Consider the following 14,053-nt stretch of genomic DNA (forward strand, 5'->3'; position numbering starts at 1 on the left):
TCACAGAATCCAGTGTTGTTCACCTTAAATAATGCTGTACTTAAAGTCAACTCTGAGGAAAGGTTGTTTCCAACTTGGATCTCAATCAGGATTATGACCAAACCAATCCTGCTGCAGAAGCACAAAATATTGCTTACAGAGTGATGGGAAAATAATGGCTACACAAACTGCATGGGTCAGAAAAATGGCATAGCACAGGAGCCTCATTTGTAGAGCTGTGCTTTACAAGGCCTGCTGTTGGGAAGCACAGACTCCCTGAACTCAGGACTTGCTAGATTGATAGCTTTCTCTAATATATGAACTCTCCTTTTGTTGAGCACATGGTCAGACAATATTTCTCAGGATCTCATGAGTGAAGTGTGGCCATATGATTGTGTTCTGGACAGTGGAATGAGAACAAAAGCAATATATTCAACTTCTAGGCTTGACCCTTGGGAATCCCCATACCCAATCATGGTTTCCTCGTCTGTCAAAGAGATAAATCTGAGGACCTAGGGGAGGGTAGAGACATAGCATGCTAGGAGCAGGAGTTTTGGTCTCTGAGTATCTGCATGGAGTAAACCCCAACACACACACACACACACACACACACACACACACACACACACACACCAACAACCTGCCTTGGAATATGACATGAGCAAGAAATAGGATTGTGGCTGGACTCAGTGGCTCACACCTGTAATCCCAGCACTTTGGGAGGCTGAGGTGGGAGAATTGCTTGAGTCCAGCAGGTCGAGGCTGCAGTGACACATGATCATGCCACTGCACTCCAGCCTGAGTGAGAGAGTGAAAGCCTGTCAAAAAGAAGGAAGGAAGGAAAGAAGGAAGGAAGGATGGAAGGAAGGAAGGAAGGAAGGAAGGAAGGAAGGAAGGAAGGAAGGAAGGAAGGGAAGGAAGGGAGAGAAGGAGGGAAGGAAGGAGGGAAGGAGGGACGAAGGGAAGAAGGGACGAAGGGAAGAAGGGAAGAAGAGAGGGAGGAAAAGAGATGAGTGTGTGAAGCCACTATATTTGGGACTTCATCTGTCACAGAATCCAATGTTCTTCACCTTAAATAATGCTGTACTTAAAGTCAACTCTGAGTAATCACATTAGTTGAGGTAATAAAAGTAGACGTCAGAGCCTAGGACAAAAAAGTTACCAAGTATCGTACTCCCCCTTTATCAGCAGTTTTACTGTCTTGGTTTTAGTTACCCATGGTCAACCATGGTCCAAAAATAAGTACAATAAGATATTTGGGTTGAGAGAGAGAGAGAGGTATTGATTTTCACATAACTTTTATTATAGTATGTTGTTATAATTGTTCTTTTTATTAGCTATTGTTGTTAAACTCTCATTGTGCCTAATTTATAAATTAAACTTTATCATAGGTATATATGTATTTAAAAATATGGTATATATAGGCTTATTACTATCTGCAGTTTCAGGCATCCAGGGGGGTCTTGCAACATATCCCCTGTGGATATGGGATGACTGTTGTATAGATGACTCAAAGCAGAGAAACACTGCAGTTATAAAAACTTTTTATATAATAGCCTGTTTAATCTCCAAAGCACCTATTTTATGGATAAGGAAACCAAGACACAGGGAGGTTGAGAAACTTGTTTCAAGTGACACAGTTACAAGAAGCAGAGCTGAGATTCAAACCCTGATCACCTGACTCTAAAGTCTTCATTTATACTTGACTACTATGCAATAAAATATGCTATTATTCTTTTGTAATCTACAGATTATCCTGAGTTAAAAATTGCTTCCACCACTGTTTTTAAGAGCCTGTTTCCTAGGGTGAGGTGGGTACAGTATTCAGTATTTATAGGTCTGATTTCATTGAATATCTCGTAGCAGTGCTATTATCTCCACAGAAGAAACACTAAAGTTTGACAGTTTAATGGTCAAGATACCAGAGCTGTTTTGAGCTGTTATTCTTACCCAAATCTTCAGATTCCAGATCCTGTGCTCTCACAAGTATGCTCTGCTGTCTCAAACCTGTCAAAACACCCCTTCTAGAACACTGTTTTCCTCCTGGCTGGATTCCTCCTGTCTAGAGGATTGCTTTGTTAGTGAAATGACATAATATATGGGAATGTGTTCTGTAAACCAGGAAACACTGAACAAACATAAGACATGATTATTACCAGTAGTACTTAAGACAGAGAACAAACCATGACAACCCAATTGCATGTACTTCCTTATTATTCAGAAAGGGAGCTCAGAGGAAAAGTCTTGCCTGGGGAATTCAGTACAATCTGAGTGTATACTCTGCAGTTCATTCAGAAAACTGATTCCACAGTTTATGCTTCCCAAGTAATTGGGTAATATCCACGTACATGCAGTGCAGTAGGATCACCTCTGCCTCACGCATCCGTGCCTCATTTCCTCACTTAATGCCTTCTCAGTTCCGTTATTTATTTTCTTTAATATTACAGCAGTACAGCAGGATGAGTCACACTCCCTGCCATTCCCAGTAGCACCCTCGAAGGCCCACAAAACAATCCGGTGATTTATGAGGCCTTTTTCTACCCAAATGATACACAATCACAGAAGCTGGCTTTTCACTGCCTCGGTCTCCAGATCAGGGACAGGTTTCAGATATCAGCTCAGAGAAGGGGTTTGGATCCTTTGGCGGAGCCAGTGCAGTGGGGTCGTTCCAAGGCAGGGTGAATTGGATGACTGGATGGGGCAGAAATGGTGTAAATGAGGGTTTGGAAGACAAGCAAATGCAGTTTCCAGGAAGAGGAGTCATAAACACAGGAACTCAGGCTGTATACTATTGCTAATAATGAGAAGGCTGTATATCTAAACCAGTGATTCTCAACCAAGGAACCCTAAGGGGCACTTGGCAAAGTCTGTAAACATTTTTATTTGTCACTAATGGTAACAAGTAAAGTGGGTGCTGGTTGGGTACTGCTTACACATAATAGATAGAGGCCAGGGATGCTTTTTAAATTTATTTAGTTATCTCTATATATTTATAAGAATTACATATATTTATGGTATACAACATGATGTTTTGATGTATGTATACATTTTGGAATGGCTAAGTCGAGCTAAGGAACATATCTACTACCTCACACACTTATTATTTTTGTGTAGCGAGAACATTTAAAATCCACTCTTTTGGCAATTTTGAAGTATATAATGCATTGTTATTAACCATAGTCACCAGGTTGTACAATAGGTCTTCTGAACTGATCCTCCTTTCTAACTAGAATTTTGTATCCTTTTACCAACATCTCCTCAATCCCCAACCTCCACTCCTGACCCCCAGCCCCTGGTAACCATCATTCTACTCTCTGCTTCTACGAGTTTCAACTCTAGATTGCAGAAATGTGAGATAAGGCAATATTTGTTTTGCTGTCCTGGGCTTATTTCACTTAGCATAATGTCCTACATTTTCATCCATGTTGTCACAAATGACAGGATTTCCTTATTTTTTAAGACTGCATATTATTTCATTGTGTGTGTGTATATATATAAATGTGATATATATATATATCATATTTTTTCATGTATTCATGGTTGATGGGCACTTAGATTAATTCCACATCTTGAGAATTATAAATAATGCTGCAATAAACTTGAGAGTACAAATATCCCTTAGACATACAGGATTGCTTTTAAGCTTTCTACAATGCACAGGACAGCCCTCTCACAACAACGAATTATCCATCTGAAAGTCAATCGTGTGGAAGTTGAGAAAACCTGCTCTAAAATCAAGAGAAAGATCCTACTTCCATTCAGACTTAGAGGTTGAACTATGGGACCATGATAAGGGGAGACATTGAGTCTCTAAACCCTTGGCAACACAAGTGTTTTCTTCTACCCAATGGTACCTGTTTTGAAAGTTTTATTATATCATCTTCTTAACTTAAAGATGGAGCTTTACAATTAAGCAAGAGGTGGTGACATTTGTGCTGGATAGATCCTAACTTGAATTCTTGGTCAGTTGCTTACTAGCTTTGAGACCATGCAGAATGTTTTTAACCTCTCTGTGCCTAAATTCCAACATGTGTACAATGAAAATAATAATAATTAACTTGCACAGTAGCATGAACATTTAATAAATTGCTGAAGTTTCAGATGTTTGCAGCTAAAGTTTAAGATCCTTGCCATCAGATCTACAGTCTAATATCCATGCCAGCAGAGAAGGCATTTTTGATGCTTGCTATGTGTTAGTGACTTTATACACATAATAATTTCACTTATTCAACAGCATTTAAAGTAGACTGTTGCAGTGGCTATAAAAAGGAGAGAATGGGCACCACATTATCTCATCTAGACTGAGGTTTTCCCAGCAGGGATCTTAATTGTACTTTTGTGATGAGACATTTTCTTAGTGCAAAACAGGACAATATTTGACTCCCTAGAAAGACTGTTAACAAATTTTCCCTTTGCATCCTTGACATTATCCTCCCTCAGCTCCCACCTATCTCTTTGACTTTTTTTGTGTTTTGTTTGGTTAATCTCCTTAAATAATGCATTTTAAAGTTTAATGTATTCCTGAAATTCTGTCCTGAATCTTCTGTACTTCTGACTCTTTCTCATTCATTCCTAATTAACACCCCCCCTGAGTGACTTCATACACATTCAAGATCTCAACTGCTTCTTCTAGGAGCAACATCTCCAGAATTGATTTCTAGCTAAAAACAATTTGAAGTCCTACAGAGCATCAGCTTCACAAAGGAGGCAGTCTTGTCTAGTGGTGAACAAATACAGGCTTGAAGATACATAGAACTGTAGTAACGTTTGACCCTGGCACTTAACAAATGGAGCAAGTTAACTTCTCTGAGACTTCATCCTCAAAATAAAAAAGAATAGTACCACATTACATGGCTTTTGTGATGATTAACATATGGAGGGTCTGGTAGAGTTTCTGACATTTAATTAACCCACAATATTTTTACTCAACATAGATACCTTAAACGTAACTGTTTCCAATTGTAAATTACTTTTCCTGTATTTCCATTTGCCAAAGGAGAAATCCTTACTCTTTTTTAACTTCTACATTGAATACCTATATGTTCTAATTCTAATTCTATTTTGGTTCTGACCTTTCCTTCCATTCTCAGTGTTTCTGCCTTAGTTTGGGCCTTTATCACTCCTTACCTGGATTACTACAATAGCCTCAAACTGTGTCTCTCTACCTCCCCTCTCCCCACTTCCCTAAATTCCTACTAAAAGAACTAATCACTTACATGAAAAAAAACTAATCACTTACATTTCACAAACTCATATTGGCTTCATTTGACTTTGAGAATAAAATTCAAACTGTTTAGTCTACAAGGTTTATGGTCTGGTTTCTGCTTTCTTCTTTAGCCCCATCACCACTCCACCTGATGAACTCTAATCTTCATTTTTCACTCACCTTGTAGCAGGCATTCTCCATCACCTCCAAAGATAGTGAGGCGCCTCTTCCTCTATGTTCCTATATCACTGGAGCTCACCTCTGTCGTAGTATGTATCTCATTATTGTAATTATTTGTTCTGTGTCTGGCCAGATGTACTGAGTCCGTATGAAAGATTTAATAAACATTTGTTTTTCAAAGGAATGACTGATGTATGAATTTGTCTTGCAATATGAAAGACAGCAGCTACTGTCTTTGGTGTGTAACTGTGCTTTACTAGCCTGTATTGCCTATCTCTTTCTACTATGCTGGGCAAGTTAAATTGGTTTATTCATACCTGAAGTTCAGAGAGAAAATAGTAATAAGTCATGCATACATACATAGAATCATACATACATACAGGTTCCCAGTATAAATGTAATCAGAGCAAACATTTGATAAACAATTATTTGATTAGTGAAATTATCTTTTGTATATGCAGCCTGCAAGTCCATTGGGTCATCAATGGCCAATAATTCTCCCTAATTCAGCCTTTAAATGTGCCTTCATATTCTTATAAAACACATTTCTGAAAAAAAGACTGCTATATAAGGAAAAGGTCAAATGCATCTGAAGACTAGCTTTAAGAGTTGTAATTTCCTTTGCCACGAAGGCTTGCCAGCACAGCCTGGTGCAGTAGAAGGGTCCAGCTTTTGCATCTAGATAAGTCTGGATTCAAATCCAGATGCTTACTATGTGAACACAAGCAAGTCATTTAATTGCTTTCAGTGGCCTCATCTATAAACTGGCAGTATTAACACTTGTCTCAAACAGCTTTGTGGGATTCAGTTGCAGGGTTTCTTTACATCAATACTATTCAGATTTGGGGCTGTGTAATTCTTTGTTGTGGTAAGGGCACTGTCCTGCGCATTGTAGGATGTTTAGCAAACACTAGATTCATGACAGTCTGCAGACATTGCCAAATGTTCCCCAGGAGGTGGGTGGGAAGTGATTACACCTGGTTGAGAACCAAATTATATATGCTATAATATTTATGATATGCCCAGAATATAGTAGATGTTTCATGAATCTCCTTCTCCTTTCCTTCCCTATTGGGGCTAATGAAATTCCATACTTATATTTTCTTCGAAAAATACTTATATATAATAATAAGCACCTTCCTGTCAATGCTTAGTCTGAGATGTGTGATATATTTTTCAGCCTTGCCTGGCTCTCCACAGCAGCTTTACTCAGAAAAATTTAATTATCAGTACAAAGTGATGGTCCGAATTTTCCAGTGATGAAGCTGGGGTTCTAATAAGTGGTTTTTGTGAAGATGGAAAATATGTACTTCTTTTAGTTGGAGAGGAAAGAGAAGGAAAAGCAAAAGAAACTACAAAGCTGAAATAATTTGAGGCTGTAGGTGTCATGGCAATGCAAGTTGAGAGATGATCGATTCCCCTAGATTCTGAGTGGCACATTCTGTGCACGGAGTGCCGGCTGACGTCAATCGGATTAAGTGGCCTCAATGCGAGCACTGCATGCAAGATGAGTGCAACGCAGGCCCCAGGATTTGTCATTGCCTCCAAAGGAAGGTTCCTACTTCATAGCAAGAATAAGGACAGTCTGTGAATGAGTAATGAGAAGAGGCACGTTCTTGCTTAAGGAAAAGCTCTCCTGGTTTGTAAAATTGTTGCAATGCAGGTGAAATCTGAAAACACGTAACTTTTATTGCACATGCATTTATTCAGAATAATCGCTGCAGCAAAAATGGTGTACTTTTCTATTGGATCTGGGCAGTATAAGCTCCCCTGACTTCATTTTGTAAAAAGGTGATAGATTTTCAAGGCAATATGACCTTAAGACATGAATTCAGGGAGAGCAGAGGCTCAGAGTTCAGTAATAGATGTTGCCACTGCTTCTAAATTAATAATTTAAGTAAATTAATCAATTCAATCCCTTAAAATTGTGTCTGGCATAATAAATTCTATATAAGTGTTAATTATTTTTATTACTATTACTTCTGCTACTGCTGCTACTTTCATTTTTTATAAAATATTATCCTTCATAGGTCATCTGAGGGAAGATTTCTCAAAACCTCTAGGATGGATTAAGCTATTCTCTTCTGTGATTCCACAGATATAAGTTATCCCATTCATAACTTATTCTATTCTATTAAAATTGTCCACTTAAGCTGTTTCTCTTTTATTGCAATGACCTCTTTGGTTGAAAGGTCTTGTATTTTTCTTTTTCTTTTTTGAATTTTTAGCATGAACACATTGCTTGGTTCACATATGTTTGTGTAATTTACTGAAAATTTCTTCTCAGTAAGTACTCTTCATGATCTTTCTAGAATATTTCTGTTGTAAAGAATGCATGCCTGGCTAACCAGTAAAAGTGAGAAGAATTGTTAGAAACTTCTTAAACATCGTTGGCTTGCTTTTCATCAATGTCATTCATCTGAGTTGAATGGAGACTCTTTTTCCAATCCTGTGCAGTGAAGAATTAACCTTACTGAAAGAGAGTACTGGCCTTTTCCCTTAGCACCAAGAAGTGACCTCTAGGTCCCTGGAATGTTCTTTATAATAGGAGTGGTGTCTTTGTTGTCTGGGAGCTTTGGCCATCAGATACCCTGATGATATACTTTACGATGGGTACTTTGGGCCACACACTATTGGTTCTAACATCTGGGGTGATTCATAACTAAAGGGATTAGTCTGACCTCTGGAAAGGGCTAGAAAGTAAGCCTGTGGATGGCATGTGATCAAGCCCCAGTAAAATTTCTAGACACCACAGACTCAAAAGTGCTTCCCTTGTTGGCAATACTCTTGTGTGTATTGTCAGACATCAGGGCCAGGAGGAGGTAAAAATCTCCTCAACTTCACAGGAATAAAACAATTGGAAGCTCCATATTTGTACCCCTCCAAGAGGCTACCCTATAAATCTCTTCTTTTAGGTACATTAGACATGCATCCTTTCCCTGTAATAAACCATAAGTGTCATAGCTTTCAGTGAGTTCTGTAAGTTCTTCCAGCAAATTTTCAAATCTGAGGGTGATTTTGAGATACCCCTGAACTCAATGCCAGAAGTGAGGGTGATCTCATGGGTAATGTTCCCTTTAACTATACAGTTGGCTAAGACTACTGCATGCTGACTTGAGTGTCGGTCAATTGATGATGTTATCATTTATGGTTTGGGTCAGATTGCTTTAGTATTTTTCTTGGAGATCATTTCTCTGTACCTAGAACCTTTGAGTCTACCCAAGACCTTAGCAGTAAATTTTCTCCTATCTGTTATTTGGCAGAATTGGGTGGGTACAGGGGTGGGGTGCAGTACAGATACAGTGAACACATTATAAGGGTATTACAGGATGAATTTACCTGAATTGTTTTCCCCCCTTTTTACTTGAATGGATATAATCTCACGACATTTCTTCACATGCATGTTATCCTTTGCTTGTGTTGTTCAAAGATGATCACTTTTTGCCAATCACTCAGGACTATACGTTCATACTTAGATACATTGTTGGATAATAGACATCATTTTCCATAGCTGAGTGAATCCAGGGGCTGACAGTTGAATGACACAGGATAGTTTGCCAAGAGGAATAACTACCCCCCATATTTGGAAGCATGCATTTTTTTCTACCTCTACACCCAAACCTTCTACCTTTCATCATGGGGCCACTAATAAGGCATATCCTTAGAATAAACCAAGTTTGTAAGTCATGAATCAGAGAAAGTTCTCAATCCTCAAATGGAGGAGTACAAGTATATAAGTGTACTTATGTAGTTACTTACGGATTCAACATAGCTTCTTTTTCAGGCCCTCATTCTCCTAGGCTGGAAGGAATCTTAAATCATTCTTTCCTGGGATATTTCATGATTTTAGTGGGCACATGTGTAGTTCCAGGACTTTGTAAGAGATGACAGAAAATATATGGTCTTAGAGATATCTAGATACATAAGTAATCACCAAAATGTTCATATCTACCGTCAGTTTGGTGGCATACTCTGTTTCTATGCCACTCTGGGTCTGAAGACTCTTTCTGTGAGCCTCTCATGATCCCATCTGTTGCAGTTAAACAACTTTCTCTCTCAGATCTTACTGCCTTCAAGGGAAACTGGTGAGAAGTTGGTGGCTGCACTTCTTCCTCGTTATCTGCCTCCTCTGTGTCTTAGCTTAGAAGAAAAATTATTCTCCCCATGTTTAGCCCATACGTATGTGTGTTCATGTATGTACACAGTGTAATACATATATGTACACATATATATGTATATATGCAAGCATATGTGTGTATATGTATATATAAGATAAACAAAAGTTTTTACAAAAATTCATACCTCTACTACATTGTATAAAGAGTATTCTTTAAAAAGTACTTATGTCTATCCTATTTTGTTATTGATGAGGGTCATTAACCAGATTGATTTTAAGAGCACTGATGCATCACAACCTAGTGTTTAAAAAACACTAATTCAGTCATGTGACAGTTCTGTTTTCACTGCTGAAAATGAACTTTCATGGGAGGTGCTGAATTCTCTTCAACTTTCAGGTCAGAGAGGCAGTGATCCATGAAATCATGCAATTGGAAGTATTTTCTTGCAGAGGATTACATTAAATAAATTCCAACTCCTATTAAGTCCTATGATTCTGAGAATACATGTTTGGAAAACTAAAATTTAGGGCTTAATAATCATTTTTGAGTAAGTGATCCCAAGTCTCATGTAATCACTTCAGCACAGGTATTAGTGTTCCTATTTTATTGACAGAAGGAAAGGAAAGGGAAGGGGAAGGGGAAAGGGAAGGAGAAGGGGAAGGGGAAGGGGAAGAGAGATTCTGAGAGATTTAACATCCTTAGTGTCACACGGCTAATAAATTTAGAAGTGGACCCAAATCCATATAATCAAATTACTAACCTCATTCACTTTATACTATATCACTTTGCCTTTTCAAGGACTGTTAAGCTTTATAAAGTGCCTATTACAAGCTAACCACTATTCCAAGACCATTGCGTGTAGTGACTAATTAAGCCTAACTGCAATCCTATGAAACGTATGGAAATAATAATTTCCCCCATTTTATAGAAGAGGAAACTAAGGCAAAATAGATTAAGCCACTTGCTTGATAGCATATCGCTTTTAAAAGATTGAACCAGAATTCAAGCTGAGATGGCTCAAGAAAAACCTTTAGTGCAGAAGTCTGTAGGAAAAGTATGTTTACTCACTGGTCCAAAATAATAATAAAAAAAAAACTTGTGTTTTCAAAGGTAAATTTTAATGTCAACCTGTCACTATGAAGGTATATATATATACTTTTTATTTTTTGCTTAAGTACTTATACTTCATTATATATGCATGTGTTTCACATATAGACAGAAAGTTTAATAAAACCTATATCATTAAACCATAAGCTAAGAATGGTCAGGAAAAGGGCTGGATGTCGTAATCCTAGCACTTTGGGAGTCTGAGGTGGGTGGAGTTCAAAACCAGCCTGGCCAACATCGTGAAACCCTGTCTCTACTGAAAGTACAAAATAATGAGCTGGGCATGGTTGTGGGCTCCTGTAATCCCAGCTACTTGGGAGGCTGAGGCAGGAGGATTGCTTGAACCCAGGAGAGAGGGGTTGCAGTGAGCCAAGATCACACCACTGCACTCCAGCCTGGGTGACAGAGACTGTCTCAAAAAAAAAAAAAAAAAAGGAAAATAATGATAGGATAAATAATATACAGTTATTACATAAAAATCATGATGAATGTCAGCCTTGGCCTTGACCACTTGGAATGGGGGGGATGATTTAGTGCTGATATTCTGTGAAATTTTATTTTTGATTACAGACAGAATTTATTAAGTAAAATAAACTTTTATCATAATCTAACATAGAAAAGTGGTTCAGTTTATTAAAATGTCTGATTAACACCAAAGAGGATTTATCAAACTAGCCCAAAGACTTTATAGTTCTATGGCTATATTAGGATTAAAGCCAAGTATTTAAAGTTTAAAAGCTAATAAATTGTTGGTAATATATAATAGGAAATAAATAGAAGTGGAAATAGTATAGATTGGAAATAGTATTGGAAATACTATTAACAGAGGCCCCATTGATTTAGTAGAGCTGAGACTGGAAATAGATAATATTATATTATTTGCGTGACTTTAGATGAAGAGTTAATTCTGTAGACTGAGTACAGCAGCAGGTCTTGAAGCTTTTTTTGTTTTCGTCACCAATGCTTGCATAGCAATGATTCAGTGTTATTTGCAGATTTTGGTGAAACATCAAACAGTTTTTCAAAAAGTAAAGCATAGCAACAATTTATTATCTGAACCAGGAAAAGCTTGAAAATAAAAGAGGAGTTATTAATAATTACACTGCGACAATAGGCATTAAATGGGACTGTCCTAGGCAAATTGAGAGGTAAAGGAAGAAGTTTCAGCCAGTATGGTTAAAATGTTGAAGTTCTTTTTCTATATCAGTTAGAAATTGTCCACAGACCCAAGTCTCCCAAATAGCCCTCATTGTTTCTTGAAGCATTTCAGTCCTTCCCTTAGGACCCACCAGACCCACCCGACCAAATCTTGATCCAGCAAATGAAGGGACAATGACTAGGCCCTCTTATAGCACTATACATTGGGGTCCTGGTATCCAAAAACAGGGCAACCATATTCCCAGTTTCTGCCCTGATTTAACTATTAATAGTGCCCCTTTAAATCACAAAAAAATGCCGTAAGTTGAATGAATTTGTTTTGACAGTCCTATCTGAACAAATGCAGCAATCCTGCTTGGAACAGGAAAAGAGAATGGAAACACTTCCCAGTTCCCAAATCCACCGAACTAAATAATGTAATAAGTACTCAAGTTGTGAAATATGGCATATAATAATAGCCTCCCAGTGTGACTGGTATCCTATGGTGTGGGTCTTGCAGCTTTACTCTAGAACACAAAGTTATTTGCCTTGAAGCTGTGGACTTCTTTGAATGAAGATGAGTCAGACAGTCCTTTGGGGCAGAAAAAGAGGATGTATAATACTGCACCGGAATTGATTCCATTTCCTGTGAATATTCTCTTCCCCAGAAACAGCCTTTGGTCTCCAATAATTATTTTAAGATACTTTCTAAGTTGACATTGTGTTGGTTTCTTGGCACTTAAAATTGTGTTTATCTTGAAGCATAATGTATCTCAACCACCTACATATACAAATCTTATCAATGTCATACTAAGAGTGGTATTCTTCTGGAAGCTGAAAGTGATCAGAAAAGATTAAATTTGCTCATTCATAGATTTGACCAGTGATTAAGTATTTATGAATACCTCTTCTGTGTCAGGAACTGTCCTAAGTACTTGGAACACATCAAAGAAAAAAAACAGACAAAATAATCTTGGGGAGAAGACTCTGCATTTTAAAATAAGGTGGTCAAGATATTTCTTATGAAGAAAATGAGATCTGAGCAATGACTAGAAAGAAGTGAGAGATTTACCATTGTGAAAATTCTGGTGAAGAGAATTCCCCAAGGTGGGAGTAAGCAGTATACAGGTTCTGAGACGAGGTTTTGGGTAACCATTCAAAGAATAGCAAGCAGGTAAAGATGACTGTAGCAGAGTGGACAGGGGAGAAAGTAGCAAGAGATGAGGCTGGGTGAGCCAGGAAATAAGAGCCAGATGATGTCAAGTTTATATAGGCCATTGTCATTATCTAGATTTTAATCTAAGAAAAATGAGATTCCACTGGATGGTTTTGTCCATATTTGTGACATTATATGACTTGCATTTTATAAGGCGTACTTTGGCTGTTGTGGGTTAGGAACAGGCTGTAGGGATGAAGGTTTGGAGCCCATGATAGTAATCCAGGAGAGAGATGATGTTGAGTCACAACAGGGTAGACAAAGTGGAACTGGTGAGAATAGGTAATATCCTCTCTACAGTTTGCAAGTTCAAAAACAAGAGTTCCTGAGGAATATGAAGTGTGAGAGAAAGAGAAAAGGGAAAATTCAGTGATGATTCCCATGCATTTGTTTGTGTTACTAAGCATCTGGAAGGGTGTTTCTGCTATCAATTGATATAGAACAAATGGTAGGGAGGTAAGGATTGGAGGAGTGAAAGCAGAAGAAAAGTTTAAGTTATGTTTTGGACATCAAATAAATATGTCATGTCAGCATTTAAGTATATATGTCAGGAATTCAAAAGTTTCATTGTGTTCAAAATTGTGTTGTATCCTGGAGCATACAAAATTATGAAAGATACAATCGCTACTCTTTTTGATCCTGTAACTCCTTTACTACAGATTTATTTTTTGCCTTCACAGTCACATTCCTAAAAGGTAGTTTATACTTATTTCCTCTTCTTTACCACAGATCATACCACCCACTACAATAAGGCTTCTTCCTTTACCAGTCCCTTAAAACTAACCTTCCCAAGGTAACACATAAGTTGTCACTCTAAAAGTTTTTAGTTATTTTGTTACTTGACCCCTCTATGATATGTGACACTGTTGATCACTTTCTCCTTGAAATTTGTCTTTCATTGATTAATGAGACAACTCTTCTTCTAGTCCCCTCTCATCTCACTATTATTTTTAATTTTCTCCTGATGGGTAGTTTTCTTCCGCTCATGGTAGAAATGTTAATATGGTCTCAAGTTCCAGTGTTTAGTCCTAAACTCTCTAACTCAACGTAACTCTCTGAGAAATTTTTTAACTGCCATAGCTTCAATTTTCATTAGCTATGCTAATAGTA

The sequence above is a fragment of the Pan paniscus genome, chromosome 9 (genome assembly GCF_029289425.2).
Source record: "Pan paniscus chromosome 9, NHGRI_mPanPan1-v2.0_pri, whole genome shotgun sequence".
In the NCBI taxonomy this organism is placed as follows: Eukaryota; Metazoa; Chordata; class Mammalia; order Primates; family Hominidae; genus Pan; species Pan paniscus.